Here is a 27,657-nt window from a genome sequence, read left to right on the forward strand (position 1 = left end):
TGTCCTACAGACTGGGAGTCACACTGAGAATAGAGCTATCTTTTCAACAAAGTGAATGGTCATCCTTTTCCTTTGATTTGCCTTACCAATGGAATTCCATAGAAACAAAATATTTCCAACATTTTGATAAATTGAATTGTCCAAAGTTCTTTAAGAAATAATTACTAAGACCCATTGTGTCCTCATAATCTGGTAGGGGAGTACGTGTATATAAGTAAAATACAAGGTCGTTGTTAGGTGCCATCGAGGCTGTTCTGACTCATAGTGACCCTAAGTACAACAAAACGAAACATAGCCCATTCCTGCGCCATCCTCACAATTATTGTTATGCTTGAGCCCGTTGTTCCAGCCACCGTGTCAGTCCATATCATTGAGGGTCTTCCTCTTTTTCGATGACCATCCACCTTACCAAGCATGATGTCCTTCTCCAGGAACTGATCCCTCCTGATAACATGTCCAAAGTGTGTGAGATGTAGTCGTGCTGTTTTTGTTTCTAAGGAGCATTCTGGTTGTACTTCTTCCAAGACAGATTTGTTCTTTCTTTTGGCAGTCCATGGTATATTCAGTATTCTTTGCCAACACCACAATTCAAATGTGTCAATTCTTCTTGGATCTTCCTTATTAATTGTCCAGATTTCGCATGCATATGCTAAAGTAGATAGTGAAAATGTCCCAAAGAGGGGTGTGGTGGGAGTTCAGAGAAGGGAAAAGAGCACTAAGACACTCATAGTCTAGTGATGGAGACAGACATTCATGCAGCCAAGTGCACTGTAGCGTGATGTCCTATCTACTTTTTAAGAAGTCTCCATAAAGCTTGTATCACATGAGTATTTAATAGATAGCAAGTTCTCAATGAATATTTATTTTTTCCATAAAAGGACAAGAAAAACATATATTTATACAAATTAACTTACTAGCAATTTTTTTTCACATAGTCCTACTGGCCAGCCTCTGAAATGTTTATATCTAATAGTATTATTATAAGTAGGTAGAGCTTGATGAAGATAGACAAACTTAAATACTACTGGACACATCAGTAGCTAAGGGAACATTTTACAGAGATCATTCATAAATTCCAACCTGTTAGTTATCAAAGTGCACATCTACATCTTATAACCTTGAAAATAAAGATAAAAAATAATTCCAACCATAGATCTCATAATCTTCAGAATCATTTCAATCATAAATTTTAAAAATTGCTACAACATATTCATAACATTTAATTGTGTAAGTCATATGTGCAAGTAATTATTCAGTCATTACCATTCAGTCTTAACAACTCAAGATTTTTACTGTGAAGAAAAAAATTAAATTTGTTTTGACTCCTCCAGAGACTCTTAAACTACATTGGAAGTGCTACTTTATTAATGATAATAACAGCTAAAAGTAAAGATATTGAACTAAAATACTGTTGTCAAAGGCTAGCATAAAAGTAGCATTGCTTTTTAAAAATGCATTTGCCTTTTAATTATTCCTGTGTATGAATTTGAAAGAAATGATACATATTTAAGCAAGCTGTTTTATTTCTCTAATCTATAGATAATACTTGATGCATAGAAGAATTCCTAGACTGCTCCCCCTAACTCCATACCCCCTCATCCTTGGCTCAAAATTGGGAGTCTTTACTGGGAATAGAGCTATTTTTTCAACAAAATGTATGGCCATCCTTTTCATTTTATTTCCTTTATGTATCAATATAATTCTATGGAAACAAAATATTTCCAACATTTTGATAAATTGAGTTCTCCAAAGAAAGGACTGTTCTTGGATGGATGAGTTTGGTCAAGGGCTAAGGGAAAGCCTGAGAGACTTCCCCTTCCACTTAATAATTGTGTGACATTGGGTGAATTAGTTTACCTACTGCTCACTTTTTTTCTTCTGGAAAGTGGAAATAATAATGCCTACCCTCAAGGATTTAGTGAGCACGAAATGAGATACACAGATGGTAGTTGTTGATGTTATTAATGACATATGATCAATAATAATAAAATTTATGGTTAACTTAACTATAAACCCTTTTATATTTCAATTCTTGTGGTTTAAAATACATTAGTTCATTTTCCTACCATATTGAGTAGACTATATGAAACGGAATCAATTCTGTTTTATGGTTTTTGTTATTGTAATAATAACAAAATGTGTATAATTCAATTTAAAAAGCGCTTCATTCAGTCTTTACAGCAGCTCCAAGAGATAGGTGTTTATAGTACCGCGATCTCATAGATGAATAAAATGAGCTCAGACATACCATTTAGAAAATCAGCCATCATTATGCCCTATTGCTTGTGCAGATGCAGAAGGCCTGGGTAGTTAGTCTGAATGTGTCTGGTTTTGAGAAAACTGGTGTTTTATAATAAATTTCTTTTTGATGTTCTTTTATCTTTAAACCAGGGTTTTTCAACCTCAGCGTCATTGGCACTTTGGGTTGGTGATTGTTGTGGGGAGGCTGGCCTGTGATTTGTTTAGCAGCACCCCTGGCCTCTACTAGATGACAGTGCTTGTCGCCGTTGAGTCAATTCGGACTTGTAGTGACCCTATAGGACAGAGTAGAACTGCCCCATAGGGATTCCAAGGCTGTAATCTTTACAAAAGCAGAGTGCCATGCCTTTCTCCCTCCGGGCGGCTGGTGGGTTCAAACCTCCAACCTTTCATTTAGCAGCCAAGTGCTCAACCATTGGGTGCCAGAGCTCCTTCTAGATGACAGTGGCACCTACCAAATTGTCACAACCAGAATGCCTCCAGACATGGCCACACGTCATCTGGAGGATAAAATCACCTCAGCTGGAACCACAGCTTTACACTATCACACAGCAAAGTTCTCATGATTTAGGCCCTGATTCATGTGTTTTCCTAATACTAAAAAGTAAAGATGATGATTTTTAAGATATTTTATGATATAGGCACGAAATATTCGAGTAAATAGCATTTTATAATTGTGAATATATGAAATTGATCTGATAAAAATGTACAGAAATAAAAATGTGAATTTTAGTTACAGTAAAGGAAACACTGTATGTATTTTCCATGTAGCTTGTTACATGTGATTTGTTCAGTTAATGCTACCCTACAAAACACTGTTTACACGACTCCTGTTGTAAAACAAAAATTGCTAAACTTTTACTAAAAATATTTGTGTCTTTGCTTTTTATTGTATTTTATTTTGTTTTTATACATACTAATTAAATTTTAGGAGAAAGCTCATTTCTATTTTTTTTTTCTCTAATTCATGTGGTATTATCCCATAGATTTTTTTCCCTATAGTGACATTTTCCTCCTTCAAAAAACTAATATCTGAATAAAAAATATACATTTTAACATTTTTCATTGATACTGAATTTAAATAGGGGTAACATAACTAATTTTTTAATATCTGCAAATAGTATACCTAGTAATAGTTTTACATATAGAATAAAATAATTTATAGTTTAATTGTATCACTTATTATGACCAATCTTTTCCTTTTATTCTTTTACCCTTGATTGAAAGAAAAATAAATATGTATTTCAGGGTATCATTAGCGTGAGTAAGTCACTGAATTTTAAACATCTTGCTTTAGAAATGAAATATGTATCTATATATGTATTTATTTTTATACATTATTATAATGTATAATATGCATATATTTTATTAGTTTCTTATTAGCTACAAGTAAAGGAAACATATTTATATGAATTCTGGATAACAGATAACAAAAACAGAGACAATGGCTGATACCTTTGTGCTGTTTCTCTGAAAGGTGATCAAGTAGTACGCAATGCCAGCAGAGCATGAAAAGGACCAGTAATGCAAGAGTGAATCAGACAAGGCATAGTTTGTTGTATTTTTAACTACAGAAGGCAGGTCAATAGCTGTGTTCAATTTGCAGTTGTTTTCCCCATGGTAAGCTCAGTTTGTTAGCTTTAGGATAGGCTCAGTCAATGGAATCTTTTTTACTAAGAGAAATGATCCATGGGAGGCCCCCCTCCCCACCCCAGGAGTTAAAAAAAAAAAAAAGGAGTAAAGTCATGAGAAAACACAGGCAGGCTTTCATGCTGTGCAACACAGCCAGGGAAGTAAGACTCTGACCTATTTGAGATAGAGTTTCAAAGACTTGGCTGCTGGAGCTCTTTTAAAAAAAAATTAATTCACATTATCATGAGAAAGGTGAAAATGATAGCAAAAGGCTGCTTTTATTAGGAAAACTTTTCTTCTGTTATAATAGTCATTATTTGAAGTGCTCGAAATTGGTCACAAATAATATTAAAATACACATTAAAGGCCACAATAATTACACTTGGTAAGCATACCTATTTTTAGGTACTCTCTGTCCTCTCCCAGTTGAACAGTTTGAAAAGTGGGGAAGACACACACACTTTGAACTTAGAACATGGGTTCATTAATTGTATATGACCTGAATTCTAAGAGGGATACACCACCTGGTGATCCATATACATGTGTTGATGAGACACAAAAGCAATAAATCCCTTACCCCTGGTAAATATTGCCAGCAATCAAATTCTTCATTTGGGCAAATATGATGGAAGGGTGATGTTCTTATTGTTGGCTTTAGGATTTTTTTTTCATTATTATTATTACTTCTGTCCAAAAAGGAATTGAGGTGACTTAAAATTAAATAAAAAAAAAAAAAATGAAAGGGACAGGTAAAATGAAAGCACATTTGTTGTAGTTAGTGGCGGAAGTGGTTTTAAGTAAAAAGTGGCATATTAGAATCAACGTCGGAGTCCAGCAGGCATGGATAAAAAACCCTTGCCTTTTCTGTTACAAGCTGTTTTATTTGAATACGTTAATTCAGTTCTTTGAACTTTGTTTCCCTAAACAAAAGCAGGTACAATAATGTCTATCTCAGGATTGTTGCAAGGATTAAATGAGCTGTTGTTGTTGTTACCTGCCCTCTAGTTGGTTCCGACTCATAGTGACCCTACGCACAACAGAACGAAACACTGCCCAGTCCTGTGCCATCCGTACAATCATTTGTTACGCTTGAGCCCATTGTTGCAGCCGCTGTGTCAGTCCACTTTGTTGAGGGTCTTCCTCTTTTCTACTGAACCCGTACTTTGCCAAGCATGATGTCCTCCTCCAGGGACTGATCCCTCCTGACCATGTATTCAAAGTATGTAAGATGCAGTCTCACCATCCTTGCTTCTAAGGAGCATTCTGGTTGTACTTCTTCCAAGACAGATTTGTTAGTTCGTTCTTTTGGCAGTCCATGGTATATTCAGTATTCTTCACCAACACCACAAGTCAAAAGCATCAATTCTTCTTCAGTCTTCCTTATTCATTGTCTAGCTTTCACATGCATATGATGCGATTGAAAATACCATGGCTTGGATCAGGCGTACCTTAGTCTTCAAGGTGACATCTTTGCTTTTCAGCACTTTAAAGAGGTTCCTCCAGGCTGTGTTCTTCGATCTTCATTAGTAAGTGGTTCAAGTCCTCTTCACTTTCAGCAAGCAAGGTTGTGTCATCTGCATATCGCAGGTTGTTAATGAGTCTTCCTCCAATCCTGATGCCGTTCTTCTTCATATAGTCCAGCTTCTCAGATTATTTGCTCAGCATATAGATTGAAAAGGTATGGTGAAAGGATACATCCCTGAAGCACACCTTTCCTGACCTTAAACCAATCAGTATCCCCTTGTTCTCTCTGAACAACTGCCTCTTGATGTATGTACACGTTCCTCATGAGCACAATTAAGTGCTCTGGAATTCCCATTCTTCACAATGTTATCCATAATTTGTTATGATCCACACAGTCAAATGCCTTTTCACAGTCAATGAAACACTGGCAAACATCCTTCTTGTATTCTGTGCTTTCAACCAGGATCCATCTGACATCAGCAATGATATCCCTTGTTCCAGATCCTCTTCTGAAACCGGCCTGAATTTCTGGCAGTTCCCTGTCTATATACTGCTGCAGCTGCTTTCGAATGATCTTCAGCAAAATTTTGCTTGCATATGATACTGACGATATTGTTCTTTAGTTACCACATCCAGTTGAATCACCTTTCTTGGGAATAGGCATAAATGTGGATTCTTCCAGTAGGTTGGCCAGGAAGCTGTCTTCCATATTTCTTGGCATAGACGAGTGAGCACTTCCAGTGCTGCATCCATTTGTTGAAACATCTCAATTAATATTCCGTCAATTCCAGAAGTCTCGTTTTTCGCCAGTGCCTTCAGTGCAGCTTGGGATTCTTCCTTCAGTACCATCGGTTCCTGATCATATGCCACCTCTTGAAATGGTTGAACATCGACTAATTCTTTTTGGTATAATGACTCTGTGTGTTCCTCCCATCGTCTTTTGAGGCTTCCTGTGTCATTTAAATGAGCTAAAATAGGTAAAAGACCTAGCGTAATATCTGAAACAAAGTAGGGGCTCAACAATGAACCTTTCTTTCCTCTCTCCTTTTCTCTCTTCTAAGAGATATGGGCATTTCAAGGAAGCTTTGCCAGAAGGTTCTTTCCTCTTTCTTCCATCCAAGCTTTATCTTTTTAGTGTCTAAGATCACAATGACTAAAGAATAGCCAAATTAGGTATGGAAGAAACTGGCAACTGCCAGTATCCGGTCTTTATTGAGTATCTACTCTGTGCAGGAAACCTGGATATGAACTGTGGGGAATATGAGAGGCACTTGGCACACCCCAGCCCTAGCAGGAGGACCTCTGCTGCTTAGAAAAAGGAATAAAAAAAGAAGCTTCCTTTTCCTTCCTGTTTTAAAAACTTTTAGCAGACATGTCATTAAGCTTTGGAGTTTTATTCCCCTTCACTCAGGCTTCAGTGATGACTTCAAAAACCCTGTTTAGTCTTTTGGCAGATTTGCTGGGGTTCATATGACCTCATCCATGATGGCTGAAAGTGTATAGATGAGACAGCTTAATTGGATGCAGACAATGAAGTACTTCCTAGGTAATAATGAAAAGTTCAAGATGAAGTATTCGTACTTAGTGTAATGAGAAACTTAACACGGTAGTATAGACCTCAATACCAGAAATAAAATAATTAGAATTTAAAAATTCTTTCCTGAAGGGTAAACTTAGGGGGCTAAAACTTACCATTTACTTTTTTTCTTTATTGTAACATAAGTTGGGGAGAAAGAGTGCTTTTAACTCCCACCTAAAACTAAGCATCTCAAAAAATACTATAAAAGAGTATAATAATAAAAAATTACTCCATACTTGAGAAAGTAACCATCGATAATTTATATTGACAGGTCTAACTACAGAACATTTTGAGGTGTAACCAGTTAACCATTAAAATCATCATTCTGTAACAACTGTACTTTTGAATGATTTAGAAAATGAAAGCTTCTAGTTTTTCTAATTGTGCTGAAGTATCTTTACTCAGTCCTATTTAAATTACTGTAGTATTTATGAAATTAAATAAAAACTAGGTTGTTAGAAGCACTAATAGTTATAAAGGATTTGATACTGAAAATGTGCTTTTCATTTCTTTTTATGGCATTTACATAATGCGGAATAAAATTTCAGATGAAATGTGGGGTTCAAATTATTTGTACAAGTTATTGCAAAAATTATGCAATGAATATATTGTACTCGAATTCTTACCAGTGAGTTTATTTTTCTGTTTTGCATATACCGTTTAACCCTCTTACTCTATGCAGTTGATGTCACAGGTTAGGACTTTTTTATGAGTTAATGTATTTATTCATTCATTTATTCATCATTCTAAAATATTTATTGAACACCTGTCACAGGCCTGGCACTATGCTAAAACTGGATAGACAAAGATAAATAAAACTCAGGCCTTGACCCTGGGCACTGATAATCTGTTGACAGAGAGATACAGACACTTGACAATACAGCGTAATAATATAGAGGTGTTCAAATTCTCGGGAACAGAAAGAAAGGAGGTAGTAATTATGCTCAGAGAAGAAGTGGAGTAACCGTTTCAACAAGAGGGCAGTATTTGCTCAGGAAGGTAGTTAAGAAGGAACATGATATAGCTGACATAGCTGGAACATAGAATCAGAGAAAAATGACTCCAGAGGCAAGGAAAGGACATAGGGGATGATCACACAGAGCATTCCTCCTTTAGGCAGTGGGGATGTGGAGGAATTAGTGAAACACAATCAATTTGCATTTCGGGTAAATACCTCTGGCAGTATTATGGGGAATAAACTGGAGGAAGAGGACTGAAGGCAGAGAAAGATGTTAGGAGGCTGTTAGTTAGGTCAGAGAGGAAGCTGGAGTAAACTAAGGCTATTTATTCATTCATTTGTTCATTCAACAAATATTCAACTTCCAATTATGTGTCACGCACTGTTCGAGATTCAGCATCGAAAAAACAGACCAAGTCCCTATGCCCATGAACTTTATATCCTAGACATAAGACACTAGGACTCCTTCCCCCTCCCCACCTCAGTAGTTTTTCCAGGACAAAGGGGATTCCTATGTAAACTTTGTTTCATGTTGAATTTCCAATAAATTAAGAAAATGTGTGTGCATGTATATATTATATATACTGGGGATATACATATTGTTATTGTTGTTTTGTGCCATTGAGGCAATTCTAACTCACAGCGATTCTATAGGATAGAGTAGAACTGCTCCATAGGGTTCCTAGGCTGTAATCTTTATGTGAGCAGATTTCCCGTCCTTTTCTTTTCACCCGTGGAGCTGCTAGTGGGTTTGAACCGCCAGCCTTTCGGTTTGCAGCCGAGCACTTAACCATTGCTCCACCAGGCTCCATATGTACATATATGTATATCTATTTTTTAAATCTTCTATAGCATGAAGATACTTATGAGACTACCTCATTTTTAATAACTGTATAATGTTCTATAATAGTATAATTTATTTAACTGGTCCACCACTGATGGATAATTAGGCTCTTTCCAGCCTTTAGCTATTACAAACAGTGCTGCAGTGAATATTCTTGTGCAACTTTCCCTTTTTTTTTTGTTTTGTTTTGTTCTCTAAAGCTCTTATTCCCATCTAATATACTAAGTATTTTCCCTGTCTGTGTCATTGTCAGTCCCCACTACCACTCCACACTAGAATGTAGGCTCCAGAAGACGGAGATTTGTCTTTGTTTAAGCTGTTAACCCAGCTTCTAGAATAAGTGTCCAATAAATATTTGCTGAATGAATGAATTTTTCACATGTATGACTATACCTAGGAAAAAATCTGAAAAGTGAAATTGTTATTTGAAGAGGTATATGTATTTGTAATTTTGACATGTATCGCCAAATTGATCTCTGTAGAACAAGGTCTCTCACTCAACCTAGGCACTATTGACATTTTGGGCCAGGTAATTCTTTGTGGTGGGGGCCCTCCTGTGCTTTACAGACTGTTCAGCAGCATCCCTGACCTCTAAGCACTAGATGCTAGTAACATCTCCCTGTCGTGACAACCAGAACTATCTACCTGTTGCCGTCCAGTTGATTCCAGCTCACAGCATATAGAACAGAGTAGAACTGCTCCATAGGGCTTCCAAGGGAGCAGCTGGTGGATTCGAACCGCCAGCCTTTTGGTTAGCAGCCTGAGCTCTTACCACCGCACCACCAGGGCTCCTGGCATTGCCAGATATCCTCATTGAGAAGAGGTTATCTTGCCTTAGACTCCCACCAGCCATTACGACAATGACTGTTTCCCCACAGCCAACACTATGTTTTAGCGAACACGTTGCTTTTTGAAATCTGATGGTAAAAAGTAGTATCTCAGAGTTTTAATTTGCATTTGAAGTCGTATTTTTCATATGAGTCAGAATCGACTCAATGGCAGTGGGTTTGGGTTTTGTTTTTTTGCACTGTAGCGAATCCCCAGCATTTTACACTGTAGTAACAAAGACAAGTTTCGTTTTTCACTGCTAAGGGAAAGGAATAGAATGAATATATGAAATCAAAATCAACTGGAAAAAATGTTTTTTGATCTTACTTTTTTGTTAATTTGTAAATACTTATTTCTCTTCAGACTATTATGACAATAGACTAAATCTTCTCTAAAATTATATAAATTAGTTTTGATAAATGAACAAATTTGGAATCAACCTTGGATTTGAGTGCTGGCTCTCCTAATTACTAGTTGTTTTACCTTGAGGAAGTCCCATAAACTCTGAGCTGCAATTTACTTGTCTGAAAATTGTGGATAATAACATTTGTACTCTCTTCACCACTGGGTTATTGTAAAAATTAATGTTTTAGGCCATGAAGCCTTTGACAATTGCAAGGGGTTATAATAATTATTATGAAGATTTTATGACACACTGTTGTTATCTTGGACTTCCTGGGTGGTGCAGTTAACTTGCTCAGCTTCTAACCAAAAGGTTGGAGGTTTGAGTCCACCCAGAGGTGTCTTGAAGAAAGGCCTGGTGATCCACTTCCAACGAATCAGCCGTTGAAAACCCTATAGAGTACAGTTCTACTCTGACACACGTGGGGTTGCCATGAGGTTGGAACTGCCTTGACAGCAACTGCTTTTTTTTTGGTATTATTTCATGACTGATAGCGTACTGAGAGTTTGTCTCTTCTTAATGCTCCAGCAGTCATCTCAAATTGTTCTCACTGATTTATTTATTAAACATGGGTATTTTGTACCCTTAATGTAATGTTCCAACTCTATAGCCTTAAATCATTACTGTACAATTCTTACAACTAAGTTCCAGATCAACTTATCATTTCTTTCATTTATTCATTCAGTGCACATTAAATGAGCACTATTTTCTTTCCCCAAAATGGTTTTCCTTCCAAACAACCCCATTTTTGTCAATGTCATCGCTAATCTAGTCTCCAGGCTAGGAACATTGTAGTTGTCTGCCTTTCTTGTGTTCCCTGTCCCATGGATCCTGCATCCCAGGGCTGGACTTATTATGATACAGTACTACTTTCTTCAGTTCCCTCCCTTTGATTATAAGCGTGTAAGAGTCCCTGTTGGCTGTCACATTGAGTCCAAATGACTTCTTACCAGTACTTCTTTAATTACCCTCACCAACTCATTCTCCTTATTACTTTTCCTTTCTTTGCATCAGGATGCTTCTGTTCATAATGGTCTCCTCCCTAGAGTTTTCTTGATCCATTCTGTCACCTATCAATCAGTCCAATCTTTCAATGCCTGTTTATCCTCCATCTTCTCCATTTTTCACTATTTCAGCTTACTCTGGTCTCTTGTCTCTCTTTGGCATAGTAGTTAAGTCCTATGGCTGCTAACCAAAAGGTCCAGCAGTTCGAATCCACGAGGTGCTTCTTGGAAACTCTATGGGGCAGTTCTACTCTGTTCTTTAGGGTCACTATGAGTCAGAATCGACTCAACGGCAACTGGTTTTCTGGTCTCTTTATCACGCAACACTTACAGTACTTAACCAGTGTCACTTAATGTGTAACGATGGATCTCAATCCTGGATGCTCATCAGAATCACCTGAGGAGGGTTTTGTTTGTTATCTTACTATGCGTTCCCAGGGCCATCCTTGGAGATTCTAATTCTAGGTAGAGCTTAGTCATTATATTTTTTAAAGTTCACTGGCTTGAACATTTCTGAAGATGTATGAAGTATTTAATTGTTGTCTTTCTAACCAAGAAATTATAAATTCCTTGGTGATTGTTGTTGAGATGAAGTCTCTCCATCCATGCTTCTAAGGAGCATTCTGGCTATACTTCCATGATGGATTTGTTCGCTCTTCTGGCAGTCCATGGTATATTTGATATTCTTCACCAGTACCATAACTCAAAGGCATCAATTCTTCTTGGGTCTTTCTTATTTGTTATCTAGTTTTCTCACGCATATGAGGCGATTGAAAATACCATGCTTGAGTGAGGCACACCTTATTCCTTAAAGTGACATCTTTGCATTTGAACACTTTAAAGAAGAGTTTTGCAGCAGATTTGCCTGGTGCAATGTGTCGTTTGATTTTTTGACTGCTGATTCCATGGGATTGATTGTGGTTCCAAATAAAATGAAATCCTTGATAACTTCAGTCTTTTCACCATTTATCATGATGTTGCTTATTTGTCCAGTTGTGAGGATTTTTTCCTTTATGCTGAAGTGTAATCCATACTGAATGCTGTAGTCTTTGATTGTCATCAGTGTTTCAAGCCCTCTTCACTTTCAGCAAGGAAGGTTGTGTCATATGCATATCACAGGTTGTTAATGAGTCTTCCTCTAATCCTGATGCCCCATTCTTCTTCACATAGTTGAGCTCAGACTATTTGCTCAGCGTACAGATTGAATACATATGGTGAAAGGATACAACCCTAACACATACCTTTCCTGACTTTAAACCACGCAGTACCCCCTTGTTCTGTTCGAATAACTGCGTCTTGATTTATGTAGAGGTTCCTCATGAGCACAATTAAGTGCAATTACCTAATTTCCTGTGACTTTGAATGTATTACCTAATCTCTTTTTGCCTCATGTGTCTGTATCTGTAAAGTGGGGATAATAATATCTATGTTGCTAAGTGTTATGAGAAGTAGAGCTAATGTATCTAAATCACTTATCATGGTTAAATAGTTCATAAATGATGGGCATTTTATTAGTATAAATATTGTATATCCTCTCTGCTCTTTTGGAGATGCTGAAGACCCTTTTTTCCTTTTTTGTTTTGAGATTGCAATTTTATGAGTTGGTAAATTTGTTTATCTCCATTATTATTGGAATTAAGAAAGCAGGATATCAAGGCTCTATCAAATCACTGTAAATTTTTATGTCTTTTAAATCTAATTATACGTTCTTATTTCAAGGAACAAATGAATGTCCCATTTTTTAGATGATCCCTCTATTAAGTGTTCTCTTGATTGTAAGAGAATACACATCATTATAGTTGTCAGTAGCAACTCTAAACCACAGACGTTCTAAATTTATGCATCCTATCTATCAGTGTCAAGAGGCTGTTTCTTCATGTTAATTACACTTAGGGGAAGTTTTTGATTTGTTAATTTAGCTCATTATGATTTTACACTTTGTAGTGTTTCCATTTTATTTTAAAATTAAAGGAATTATAACATTATTCTACTAAATTTACACTCAATATTTATGATACTCTTGTGAGAATTAATGAGAAAACAAAGTATTTTGTTTTCCACAGAAGAAAGGTGTTGTGTAAATTAGCTTTATTATATTAAGTTCTAATGTCTTTAAATGATTTATTTTGCATCATTTCTTTTCTTACTGACAAAAAAGAACTGAAATTGTATTGTTTTTTTCTAATTAAAAATACAGATATATGAAAAACAAGTATTAGCTAATGACTTGCCTCCATTAAATAAGATGGAAACAATAACAAAGGAATTAACCAAAGTGGCACATTGCCAACTGTGAGACAGAAGAAATTTCCCAGAGCAATTAATTAAAATAATTTCTTCTACTATGGACATTTATACTGGTTTTTCAGATTTGAAGTTGTAAAAGTAATATATGGAAGCCATCCCCTCCTGCACTAAAATGTGAAACTGTACAGGTTTCTTTGGAATGCCCATTAATCATGTAAGTTATTCCCATAAAGAGTTAGTCAAAGCTAAGAAAATAGCATTTCTAAATAGCCCACATTTTCAGTTCCCAAAATATTTGTACCTGGAATTTATACAAATGTCAAGAATACCGAGGGCTCAGAGGTAAGATGAAAGTGCTCCAGGTATCTTGGGAATTACCCTTCTTATAGTAGATTTATGGGATCAGACAGACATATGTTTGATCCGCATCTCATCTGTAACATGAATATATTGATACTCTTTTTTTTTCATTGAGTATCAACAAATTGTTCACAGAATTGTTAAAAGGAATTAAATGCACTTAGCAGAAGGCCCAGTGCATAGTTAATGCACAATACATTGAGCTCTTTTGAGATGATGGTGTGGGAGAGGAGAAACCCTAACTGCAGTCTTCTCAGTGGAGCTTTGTGTTTTCACCTGTGTTTTATAGTGGGCTTTAAAATAGGATTTCTAAGGTAGAGCTAGCTCTTTGGATATATGTTTTGAATATCACCAATTTTGGAAACCTGGTTTCATATTTGGATCAATCACCTAATAGCTGGCTGATTTGGGGCAAGTTACTTAACTTTTCTGAACTAAATTTCCTCATCAATAAAATGAAAATACATAGCAGCAGACTCACAGGGTGATTCTGAAGATCTAATTAGATTATACATACAAGGGGCTTTATAGTGCCTGGTCTATCATAGGCACTCAGTAAGTGGTAGCTGTTATTCTTATTCTTACTAGTAAATATAGTGTCTTGGGTTTTAGGTTTCTTTGCATGTCGTTGAACAACATGGAAGGGTCATAAAACTGATGCCCCAGAAGTGGATTTACCTAGAAGCTAATGAGGCTTAAGCTTCAAGGCTCCTCACTTGCACAGGCACCTTCTAAGACATGGTCCTTAGGCTGGGTTCTCTAGAGAAGCAAAGCCAATAGAGCATATAAATAGAAAGAGATTTATATCAAGGAAATGGCTCACCCAATTGTGGAGGCTGGAATGTCCCAAGTCCAAGGATCAGGATAAAGGCTTCTCCTGCTTCATGTAGCTGCAGGGGCTGGCAAACCCAAGATCGGCAGGTCAGAGCGCAGGGCTCTTTCTCACAATCTGTGAAGATCGACAGATCCCAAGATCGGCAGATAAGCTGCTAATTCAAGTCCCGAGAACTGGACGTCAGACGAACAGGAGGCAGCTGCAGGATCCAGAGCAGGCAAGAGTCAGAACATCCACATATATTTGGATGCAGGCCACATGCCCAAGGAAACTCCCTTTCAACTGATTAGCTACTCACAGCAGATCCCATCATGGGAGTGATCACATATAAATACTGAGAATCATGGCCCAGCCAAATTGACACACAATCTTAACCATCACAATACTTAATAAAGGTTTTCTCTATTTTATATTCTTTCCTGGAAATGGGCCTCCAAACTTTTGTAAGTGTCAGACTCCACAAAACCTGCATCTGGGTTTTACTACCCTGAGGTTTTTGTTTCATTTTGTTTCTTTAACTAAGAAATCCAAGAGAAAGGCTTTATAAGACAGTATAAAAATTTCTGCTATCCAATGAGCCCACTGGTAACAATATTTACATAAAATTTCTATTTTAAGCCCAAATTCCATATATTCGGTATTGTACGTTCAACTTCAAAATGATACTTCAAATAAAATGGCATATTGTTGTAGTTGTTGCTAGGTGCCATCAAGTTGGTTCCAACTCATAGTGACCCTACACACAACAGAATGAAATACTGGCCGATCCTGCACCATCTTCACGGTCCTTGTTATTCTTAAGCCCACTGTTGCAGCCACTGTGTCAATCCATCCTGTCAAGTGTCTTCCTCTTTTTCGACGACCCTTTACCAAGCATGATGTCCCTCTCCAGGGACTGATCCCTTTTGATAACATGTCTAAAGTATGTGAGACCTAATCTTGGCATCCTTGCTTCTAAGGAACATTCTGGTTGTACTTCTTCCCAAGACAGATTTATTCATTCTTTTGGCAGTTTACGGTATATTGAATATTCTTCGCCAACACCACAAATCAAAGGCATCAATTCTACTTCAGTCTTCCTTAGTCATTGTCCAGTTTTCGCATGCATATGAGGCAATTGAAGACACCATGGCTTGGGTCAGGTGTACCTTAGTCTTCAAGGTGACATCTTTGCTTTTTAACACCTTCAAGAGGTCTTTTGCAGCAGATTTGCGCAATGCAATGTGCCTTTCGATTTCTTGACAGCTGCTTCTATGGGTGTTGATTGTGGATCCAAGTAAAATGTGGATCCAAGTAAAATGAAATCCTTGACAACTTCTTTTCTCTATTTATCATGATGTTGCTTACTGGCCCAGTTGTGAGGATTTTTGTTTTCTTTATGTTGAGGTATAATCTATACTGAAGGCTGTGGTCTTTGATGTTCATCAGTAAGTGCTTCAAGTCCTCTTCACTTTCAGCAAGCAAGGTTGTGTCATCTGCATAACACGGGTTGTTAATTAGTCTTCCTCCAATCCTGCTGCCATGTTCTTTTTCATATAGTCCAGCTTCTTGGATTATTTGCTCAGCACACAGATTGAATAAGTATGGTGAAAGGATACAACACTGACACACACCTTTCCTGACTTTATACCACACTAAACCAAAAACCCGTTGCCGTCGAGTCAATTCCGACTCATAGTGATCTTATAGGACAGAGTAGAACTGCTCCATAGAGTTTCCAAGGAGTGCCTGGTGGATTCAAACTGCCGACCTTTTGGTTAGCAGCCACAGCTCTTAATCACTACGCCACCACGTTTTCCTTAAACCACGTAGTATCCCCTTGCTCTGTTCAAATGACTGCCTCTTGATCCATGTACAGGTTCCTCATGAGGACAATTAAGTGTTCTGGAATTCCCATTCTTTGCAGAGTTATCCATAATTTGTTTTGATCCACACAGTTGAATGCCTTTGCATAGTCAATAAAATACAGTTAAAAATCTTTCTGGTGTTCTCTGCTTTCACCCAGGATCCATCTGACATCAGCAATGATATCCTTGGTTACACATCCTCTTCTGAATCTGGCTTGAATTTCTGACAGTTCTCTGTCAATATACTGCTGCAGCTGCTTTCGAGTGATCTTCAGCAAAACTTTACTTTGCATATGATAGTAATGGTATTGTTCGATAATTTCTGCATTTGGTTGGATCACCTTTCTTAGGAATAGGCATAAATAGGGATCTCTTCCAGTTGGTTGGCCAGGTAGCTGTCTTCCATAGTTCTTGGCATAGACGAGTGAGCACTTCCAGCGCTGCATCCGTTTGTTGAAAAATCTCAGTTGGCATTCCATCAATTCCTGGAGCCTTGTTTTTCACCAATGCCTTCAGTGCAGCTTGGACTTCTTCCTTCAGTACCATCCGTTTTTTATCATATGCTACCTCCTGAAATGGTTGAACATCAACCAATTCTTTTTGGTATAGTGACTCTGTGTATTCCTTCCATCTTTTTTTGATGCTTCCTGTGTCGTTCAATATTTTCCCCATAGAATCCTTCAATATTGCAGCTCGAAGGTTGAATTTTTTCTTCAGTTCTTTCAGTTTGAGAAATGCCGAGCATGTTCATCCCTTTTGGCTTTCCATCTGCAGGTCTTTGCACATGTCATTATAATACTTTATATATTTATACACTATAATACTCTGTCTTTTTGAGCCTTCTGTTTTGCTCTTTTACTTCATAATTTCTTCCTTTCGCTTTAGCTACTCGACATTCAAGAGTATGCTCCAGAGTCTCTTCTGACACTTATTTTGGTCTTTTCTTCCTTTCCTGTCTTTTTAATGATTTTTTTTTTTTTTCATGTATGATATCCTCGATGTCATTCCACAGCTCCTCTGGTCTTCGATCATTAGTGTTCAGTGTGTAAGATCTGTTCTTAAGATGGTCTTTAAATTCAGGTGGGATATACTAAAGATCATATTTAGGCTTTCGTGGACTTCTTCTAATGTTCTTCAGTTGCATCTTGAACTTGCATGTGAGCAATTGATGGTCTTTTCTGGCCTTGTTCTGACTGGTGATATTGACCTTTTGCATTGTCTCTGCACAGATGTAGTCGATTTGATTCCTGTGTATTCCATCTGGTGAGGTCCATGTGTATAGTCACCATGTATGAAAAAAGGTATTTGCAGTGAAGAAGTTGTTGGTCTTGCAAAATTCTATCATGCAATCTCCATCATTACTTCTGTCACCAATGGCGTATTTTCCAACTACTGATCCTTCTTTGTTTCCAGCTTCCCCATTTCAATCACCAGTAATTATCAATGCATCCTGATTGCATATTTGATCAATTTTGGACTGCAGAAATTGGTAAAAATCTTCAATTTCTTCATCTTTTCCTTAGTGATTGGTGCATAAATTTGAATGATAATTGTATTAAGTGACATTTTAGGCAATGAGAAATAGGGGTAACTTGGGTATGGCAGTAGAATTCAAAATAAATGTAATCAATGATATAGAATTGTCTAATTTTGCATACTCAATATTGTTTAGCTGTTTGTCAAAAGAAAAAGGAAAACAGTTCTAAAAGATCAGTGAGAAAGTTAACTGATTACACTCATTCAAAATAAATATTAGTCCTCTTCAAGTGAGAGTGCTTTAAAAGCATGTTGAGGCATAGATCCTCCAACAAATTATAAATTACATGTCTATTACTCACACATGCAATAATTGAAGCTGAGAAAATTACAGATTTGAAATCAATAAAACAAACTATGGTATAAAAATAAACTGCAGTCCACAGAAAATATATTCATATCTAAAACGTAGAGAAAAAATACGTTGAGGCCTTTCTGGTGATAGCAAATGGTGAGTTTAAATATAACTTGAATAACCCAAAAGCCAAACTCACTACCATCGAGTTGATTCTAACTCATTGCAACGCTGTGGGGCAGAGCAGAACTACCCCATAGTGTTTCCATTGCTATGGGTCGGAATCGATTCAGTGGCAACGGCTTTGCTTTCTTTTATTTTTGGTAATCTTTACAGAAGCAGACTGCCACATCTTTCTTCTGCAGAGTGATTTGTGGGTTCGATCTGCCAGCCTTTCAGTTAGTAGTCAAGTGCTTAACCACTGTACCACCAAGGATCCTCAACCTTAATAAAAGTTCTGAAAATACTTTGTCATTTATATTGTTCATCTTGATCTTTTGAAAGAATTTATTGGTGGATTACCTCAATATAGCTACATATTCAGTAGGTTTAAAATATGAAAAATATGTGAAGCTGTTCCGAAAAATATTATTGATTGGCAGGTCATTTGCTTTAAAAATATGTACCCTATCCTTCAAAAGTGCCCATTTACTTAAAGATAAACAACTGTATTAAAAATGTTTCAGTTGAAAACTATAAAATTATAATCTTATAAAATAGGTAGGATTATTTATTAACTTTTTAGGAAGCCAGATCTTTTAGAAAACGAAGCAGAGTAGCAGATAAGATTTACTATTGTTTATCAAATATATTGTGATAAGAAACCTCATGCTCATTTTGCAGAGGAAGAAAATCAGAGAAACTTGGGTTAGGTAACTTTCTCAAGGTTATTGATGCAACTAGAACTAGCATTCCTAGATTTCTGGTTTCCGGTCTGGCTGGTAGTCTTGCTAGGTCATATCATCTCTCAGCATTTTTAGAAAATGACCTTTTTGTTGTGTTTTCAGCAGATTGTGAATCTAATATACCAGCTTTACTCCTTGTATGCTTTCTTTTCTCAGAAAATACGTACAGGAGAGAAATCAGTAACAGTTTTCTGTCTCTTCCAAATAGTTAAAAACATAAAAGATCACAGATGTAGTACATCAGTTTAGATTAGAAGCTCGATGACTTGATTGGGATGCTCAATTTTACTATAATAGCCTAATCTGAAGTGTTATCTGAAATGCCTACTCCTTCCCAATTCTTTTATACACTGCAAAAATTGTTCATAACAAGAACAATCTTGGGGAAGAAAATAAGATGAGATGTTTCAGACAGCTGAATGGGGCTGCTACTGTACTAGATAACCACTGTTTAGAAGGAGCCTTGGATTAGCTGAAGGCTAGTGTAGACGGAACATGATAAACACTGTCTTAAGATGTACTTTAAAAGTCAGGATAGATAGTACTTATAAGAAATGAAAGCTCCTTTGGCCGTTATAGGTGTGCCATGGCTAGAGATGAACAAAGAACAGAACGTTAGAGATGAACAAAGAACAGAACAAAGCTTGCAATTTGTGATATTGGATTCCAAGGTAAAAAAGGTTAACATTTTTTTTTTAATCCTTCTTTCCTAGTAACAGAAAATCCAAAATTATTTCATTCAGTATTTGTAATGTAATGTTTATGTTGTACCTGATGCTTATAAGTAGGAGTTGTTGCTTATATTTAAGCAGGAGAAAATTATCATATTGCTCAATATTTCGGCAGATAATTACAAATGTCTTCCCAATAAAATCTTGCTGATTTGCTCCCTTAAAAAATCTGAACCTTGTTAGGTTAACTCAGTGACATGGTCCATTTAAAGAGGCAATTTATTAGTCTAATGGTTAACACCTGTTAGATGAAGCGGAGCAATGGAAAGATTTAATTAAAAGTAAATGTAGGCTCTTTTTTTCTAGTTTTATAGAATGATTGGAAATATATATATATCCTTTTTCCTAGACAAGTTTAGTACATTTTCTCTATGAGCTAAAAGCCATAAGTATCCCTACAGATTTTTTTTGCAAGTGAAATTGCTTTTCATTTGGCAAAAACTAAACCTGTGATTCATGGCAGCTTAGAGCACTCAAGGCCAAAGAGTACATCTTGCTTGCTTTGACTGACGTTTTGCAGGCAAATTAGACCTGCATGATTCAGCTGCATTGAGATTCAGAATGCTGCAAGAGGAGAGACTTGGGGGTGGCAGAAAAGAGCATAAAGAGAATTTGTCATGGAAATCATGGCTAGTGGCTGAGGTAAAAAGTGACCGCAACCAACAAGCAATTTCAACCGATATTTGACTGGGGAGACAATGTTTTCTTGCCACCCCCTTTATAACAGAGAGCTTAGCAAAAAACATTAGAAAAGATTCACTAAAGAAAACTATTGAGGGGGAGCCAAAAAAGAGAGACTTGCCTTTACTATGAGAAGCAAAATCAAGGTAGGGAACAGAGTGACTTTTTTTAATAGTCCTCAGGTCAGGCACTAACTAAACATAAATGTGTATTACATAAAAAAGGAAGGGTGAAGAAAAATCCATCACTAAAAAAAATCTTCTGTAAAAGCCCATCATTACTAATTCATTTGTTCATCAGGTTTTTTCACCAGTCCCTTTAAAATTCATATGCCCAGGAGTTAAAATCCTAAACCCTGATCTTCCTACATCAGGTGTTTTCCTAACTGGGTCTAGTACAAAGAAAGCACAAGAACATTCCTGGTGGCATCAGAAGAATGAGGTGTGCTTAGGAAGGATTACTACATGGCTTAACCTAGCGGACACGTCATTTTTGCTCAATGTTTACTTTATTCACTCTTCATATTGACATACAGAATATAACCTAGTCATGACGGGTTTTATTCAGGACATGCTACATAATTTGCAGGGCTCAATGCAAAATGAAAATATGGGGCCCCTTGTTCAAGAATAGAGCCCTGGTGGTGCAGTGTTTAAGAGCTTGGCTGCTAACCAAATGTCGGGAGTTTGAATTCACCAGCTGCTCCTTGGAAACCCTATGGGGCAGTTCTGCTCGGTCCTACAGGGTCATTATGAGTCGGAATCGACTCAACGGCAGTGGGTAATGGGGTGTTCAAAAATTATTAAGAATATCAAAGCGAGTATGAGGACCTACTGAGCATGGTGCCGTATGCAATTACATAGATGGCACGTCCACGAAGCTAGCCCCGATTTAATTTATTACAACAGTTGAAATGGTGAACTCTAAGCTTTGTTAATGCAAGTGACTCAATTAAAGGTTACCAATATATTGTGACTTGCAAATTCTCAACACTAATACCCAAAATTTGAACCTACAGTCTTTTTCACATTATTTTGAGGATTTTAAACCAAACCTGTTGACTTCAAGTTTTGGACTCATAGTGGCTCTATAGGAGAGAGTAGAACTGCTCCTTGGGGTTTACAAGGGGTTGCCAGCCTTTTGGTTAGCAGCTATAGCTCTTAACCATTTCACTACCAGGGCTCTATTTTGAGAATTTATTTATTTTTTATTTTTATTGTGCTCTAAGTGAAAGCTTACAAATCAACTCAGTCTCTCATACAAAAATTTATATACACCTTGCTATACACTCCTAATTGCTCTCCCCATAATGAGACACCCTGTTCCTTCCCTCCACTCCCTTTTCGTGTCCGTTTCGCCAGCTTCTGACCTCCTCTGCCCTCTCTTCTCTCCTCCAGATAGGAGATGCCAACATAGTCTCAAGTGTCTACCTGATCCAAGAAGCTCATTCTTCACCAGCATCTTTTTCTATCCCATTGTCTAGTCTAATCCCTGTCCGAAGAGTTGGCTTTGGGAATGGTTCCTGTCTTGGGCTAACAGAAGGTCTAGGGGCCGTGACCACAAGGGTCCTTCTAGTCTCAGTCAGACCATTAAGTCTGGTGTTTTTACGAGAATTTGGGGTCTACATCCCACTGCTCTCATGCTCCCTCAGGAGTTCTCTGTCGCGTTCCCTGTCAGGGCAGTCATCACTTGTAGCCGGGCACCATCTTCTGGCCTCTGGCTGATGTAGTCTCTGGTTTATGCGGCCCTTTCTGTCTCTGAGGCTCATAATTACCTTGTGTCCTTGGTGTTCTTCATTCTCCTTTGCTCCAGGTGAGCTGAGACCAATTGATACATCTTAGATGGCCACTTGGTAGCATTTAAGATCCCAGATGCCACTCTCCAAAGTGGGATGCAGAATGTTTTCTTAAGAGATTGTATTATGCCAGTCGACTTAGACGTCCCCTGAAACCGTGGTCCCTAAACCGCACCCCCCCCCCCCCCCACTACACTGGCCTTCGAAGCATTCAGTTTATTCAGGAAACTTCTTTGCTTTTGGCTTAGTCCACATGTGCTGGCCTCTTCTATATTGTGTGTTGTCTTTCCCTTCACCTGAAGTAGTTCTTATCTACTATCTAATTAGTGAAAACTTCTCTCCCTCCTTCCTTCCCTCCCCCCTCTCGTAACCATCAAAGAATATTTTCTTCTCTGTTGAAACTGTTTCTCAATTTCTTATAATAGTGGTCTTATACAATATTTGGAAGCCCTGGTGACATAGTGGTTAAGAACTACGGCGGCTAATCAAAAGGTTGGCAGTTCGAATCCACCAGGTGCTCCTTGGAAACTCTATGGGGCAGTTCTACTCTGTTCTATAGGGTCACTATGAGTCAGAATTGACTCGATGGCAACGGGTTTGGTTTTTTTGTTTTTATACAATATTTGTCCTTTTGCACCTGACTAATTTCACTCAGCATAATGCCTTCCAGATTCCTCCATGTTATGAAATGTTTCATGGATTCATCATTGTTCTTTATCTATGCATATTATTGCATTGTGTAAATATACCATAATTTATTTATCCATTCGTCTGTTGATGGGCACCTTGGCTGCTTCCATCTTTTCACTATGGTAAACAGTGCTGCAGTGAACATGAGTGTGCATGTATCTGTTTGTATAAAGCCTCTTATTTCCCTAGGATATATTCCAAGGAGTGGGATTGCTGGATCATATGGTACTTCTATTTCTAGCTTTTTAAGGAAGCCCCAAGTTGATTTCCAAAGTGGTTGTACCATTTTACATTCCCACCAGCAGTGTATAAGTATTCTAGTCTCTCCACAACCTCTCCAACATTATTTTGTTTCTTGGATTAATGCCAGCCTTGTTAGAGCGAGATGGAATCTCATTGTAGTTTCGATACACATTTCTGAAATGGCTAATGATCGTGAGCATTTCCTCATGTATCCGTTAGCTACCTGAATGTCTTTGCAGTGAAGTGCCTGTTTGTATCCATTGCCTGTTTTTTAATTGCGTTATTTGTCTTCTTGTAGTTGAGCTTTTGCAGTATCATGTAGGTTTTAGAGCTCAGATGCTGGTCGGAAATGTCATAGCTAAAAACTTTTTCCCAGTCTGTAGGTAATCTTTTTATTCTTTTGCTGCAGTCTTTGGATGAGCGTAGGTGTTTGACTTTAAGGAGCTCCCAGCATCTAGTTTCTCTTCTGCATTGTTAGTAATGTATTATCTACCATTAATGTCATGTATTAGGGCTCCTAGCGTTATCCCTGTTTTTTCTTCTATGATCTTTATTGCTTTACATTTCGTATTTAGGTCTTTGATCCATTTTGAGTTAGTTTTTTGTGCGTGGAGTGAGGTATGGATCTTGTTTCATTTTTTTGCAGATGGATATCCAGTTATGCCAGCACCATTTGTTAAAAAGACTGTCTTTTCCCCCATTTAACTGTTTTGGGGCCTTTGTCAAATATCAACTGCTCATATGTGGGTGGATTTATGTCTGGATTCTCAATTCTGTTCCATTGGTCCATGTATCTGTTGATGTACCAGTACCAGGCTGTTTTGACTACTGTGGCGGTATAATAGGTTGTAAAATCAGGTAGAGTGAGGCCTGCCACTTTGTCCTTCTTTTTCAGTAATGCCTTATTTATCCGGGGCCTCTTTCCCTTCCATATGAAATTGGTGATTTGTTTCTCCATCTCATTAAAGAATGTCATTGGGATTTTGATCAGAATTGCATTAAATGTGTAGCTTGCTTTTGGTAGAATAGACATTTTTATAATGTTAAGTCTTCCGATCCACGAGCAAGGTATGTTCTTCCACTTATGTCTCTCTTGGTTTCTTGCAGAAGTGTACTGTAGTTTCCTTTGTATAAGTCTTTTACATCTCTGGTAAGATTTATTCCGAAGTATTTTATCTTCTTGGGGGCTACTGTAAATGGCATTGATTTGGTTATTTCCTCTTTGATGTTCTTTTTGTTGGTGTAGAGGAATCCAACTGATTTTTATATGTTTATCTTGTATCCCGATACTCTGCTGAACTCTTCTATTAGTTTCAGTAGTTTTCTGGAGGATTCCTTAGGGTTTTCTGTGTATAAGATCATGCCATCTGCAAATAGAGATACTTTGACTTCTTCCTTGCCAATCTGGATGCGCTTTATTTCTTTATCTAGCCTAATTGCTCTGGCTAGGACCTCCAGCACAATGTTGAATAAGGCTGGTGATAAAGGGCACTCTTGTCTGATTCCCAATCTCAAGGGGAATGCTTTTAGACTCTCTCCATTTAGGATGATGTTGGCTGTTGGCTTTGTATAAATGCCATTTATTATGCTGAGGAATTTTCCTTCTATTCCTATTTTGCTGAGAGTTTTTATCATGAATGGGTGTTGAGCTTTGTCAAATGCCTTTTCTGCATCAGTTGATAAGATCATGTGGCTCTCATCTTTTGTTTTATTTATATGATAGATTACATTCATTGTTTTTCTAATGTTGAACCATCCCTGCATACCTGGTATGAATCCCCCTTGTCATAGAGAATTATTTTTTTGATATGTTGTTGAATTCTTTTGGCAAGAATTTTGTTGAGGTATTTTGCATCTAAGTTTATGAGGGATATAGGTCTATAATTTTCTTTTTTTGTGGTGTTTTTACCTGGTTTTGATATCAGGGATATGCTGGCTTCATAGAATGAGTTTGGGAGTATTCCATCCTTTTCTATGTTCTTAAATACCTTTAGTGGTAGTGGTGCTAATTCTTCTCTGAAAGTTTAGTAGAACTCTGTAGTGAAGCTATCTGGGCCAGGGGTTTTTTTCATTGGGAGTTTTTTTCATTACCTTTTCAATCTCTTCTTTTGTTATGGGTTTATTTAGTTGTTCTACCTCTGTTTGTGTTAGTTTAGGTAGGTAGTGTGTTTCTAGAAATTCATCCATTTCTTCTAGGTTTTCAAATTTGTGCAATACAATTTTTTTGTAGTAATCTGATATGATTCTTTTAATTTCATTTGGTTCTGTTGTAATATTCCCCATCTCGTTTCTTATTTGGGGTATTTGCATCCGTTCCTGTTTTTCTTTTGTCAGCTTGGCCAATGGTTTATCAATTTTGTTATTTTTTTCAGAGAGCCTTCTTTTGGCCTTGTTAACTCTTTGAATTGTTTTTGTGTTCTCTATTTCTCTATTTCTTTTAGTTCTTCTCTAATTTTTATTATTTGCTTATGAGTCGGAATCGACTAGACGGCACTGGTTTGTTTTTTGGTTTGGTGCCTGAGGGTTTCTTTGTTGCTCTCTTTCTATTTGTTCAAGTTGTAGGGATAATTCTTTGATTTTGGCCCTTTCTTCTTTTTGTATGTCTGTGTTTATTAATATAAATTGACCTCTAAGCTCTGCTTTAGGCGTGTCACAAAGGTTCTGATAGGAAGTGTTTTCATTCTCATCGAATTATATGAATTTCTTTATTCCATCCTTGATGTTTTCTATTATGCAGTCATTTTTGGGCAGGGTAGTGTTCAGTTTCCAAGTGTTTGATTTCATTTCCCTGCTTTTTCTGTTACTGATTTCTAGTTTTATGGCCTTATGGTCAGAGCAGATGCTTTGTAATTTTTCGATGTTTTGGATTCTGGTAAGGCTTGCTTTGTGACCTTATTCATGATCTATTCTAGAGAGTGTTCCGTGCACGTTGGAAAAGAAACTATACTTGTCTGCTGTTGGGTGGAATGTTCTGTATATGTCTATGAGGTCAAGTTGTTTGATCGTGACATTTAGATCTTCTATGTCTTTATTGAGCTTCTTTCTGGATATTCTGTCCTTTACCAAAAGTGGTGTGTTCAAGTCTGCTAGTATAATTGTGGAGCTGTCTATCTCACTTTTTAATGCTGTTAGAGTTTTTTTTGTGTATCTTGCAGCCCTGTTATTGGGTGCATAAATATTTAATATGGTTATATCCTCCTGGTATATTGTCTCTTCAATCATTATATAGTGTCCTTCCTTATCCTTTGTGGTGGATTTAACTTTAAAGTCTATTTTGTCAGAAATTAATATTGCCACTCCTGCTCTTTTTTGATTTTTGTTTGCTTGATATATTTTTTTTCATCCTTTGAGTTTTTGTTTGTGTCTCTAAGTCTAAGGTGTGTCTCTTGTAGGCAGCATATAGACAGATCGTGTGTTTTTTTTTTTATCCATTCTGCCACTGTCTGTCTCTTTATTGGTGAATTTAGTTCATTTACGTTTGGCATAATTATGGATAGGTGAGAGTTCAGTGCTGTCATTTTGTTTTCTTTTTGTGTGTGTTCTTGATAGTTTCTTTTTCCCACTTAATTTTTTGTGCTGATTATTTTATCTTTCTATATTTTCTTTTCCTCTTACTTGTTTTAGTTATTTTTGTTTCTGCTGAGTCTCTATTTTTTCTTGTATTTTATTTTGATGAATAGGATTGTTAGGCTCCTTTGTGGTTACCTTAATATTTACCCCTATTTTTCTAAGTTTAAACCTAACTCTTATTTCTTTATATCGCCTTGTCTGCCTCTCCATATGAAAGATCTATGACTGCATTTCTTAGTCCCTCTTAATTGTTTTAATGTTTTCTTCTTTTACACAATGACATCGCTGATTTTCTGTTTTGAGCTTTTTTTTTATCTTGATTTATTTTTGTGATTTCATTATCTGGGTTGACATCTGGTTGCTCTCTGCGGTGTTCTAGTCTTGGGTTGATACATGATTTTATTGATTTTCTAACCAGAGAGCTCCGTTTTTTATTTCTTATAGTTTTGGTTTGGTTTTTACAAATTTCAACTTCTGTTTATCCGGAAATGTCCTAATTTCACCTTCATATTTGAGAGACTGTTTTGCTGGATATAGGATTCTTGGCTGGCAAATTTTTTCCTTCAGCACTTTATATAAGTCATCCCACTGCCTTCTTGCCTATGTGGTTTCTGCTGAGTAGTCCGAGCTTATTCTTTTTGACTGTCCTTTGTATGTGACTTTTCGTTGATCCCTAGCTGCTCTTAAAATTCTCTCTTTATCTTTGGTTTTGGCAAGTTTGATTATAATATGTCTTGGTGACTTTCTTTTAAGATATACCTTATGTGGTGTTTGATAAGCATCTTGGGTAGATATCTTCTGATCTTTCACTATATCAGGGAAGTTTTCTGCTAACAAATCTTCAACAATCATTCTCTCTGTATTTTCTGGGAGGTACCAGTTATCCTTGGACCCTTTTCATGGGTGGCTGGGTGATCTGAGTGGAGCCCCCAGTTATTAGGCAGCTGTTGT

At 37.1% G+C, this 27,657-nt stretch overlaps 1 protein-coding gene across 5 annotated transcripts in view; it reads left to right on the forward strand.

Annotated features, from left to right (window-relative positions):
* The window catches only part of ATRNL1 (attractin like 1), a 685,371-nt gene that overhangs the window by 441,518 nt on the left and 216,196 nt on the right, over positions 1 to 27,657 (forward strand). The gene's annotated exons all lie outside the window — the stretch shown is intronic.

This window comes from Elephas maximus, chromosome 16, assembly GCF_024166365.1.
Source record: "Elephas maximus indicus isolate mEleMax1 chromosome 16, mEleMax1 primary haplotype, whole genome shotgun sequence".
NCBI lineage: Eukaryota > Metazoa > Chordata > Mammalia > Proboscidea > Elephantidae > Elephas > Elephas maximus.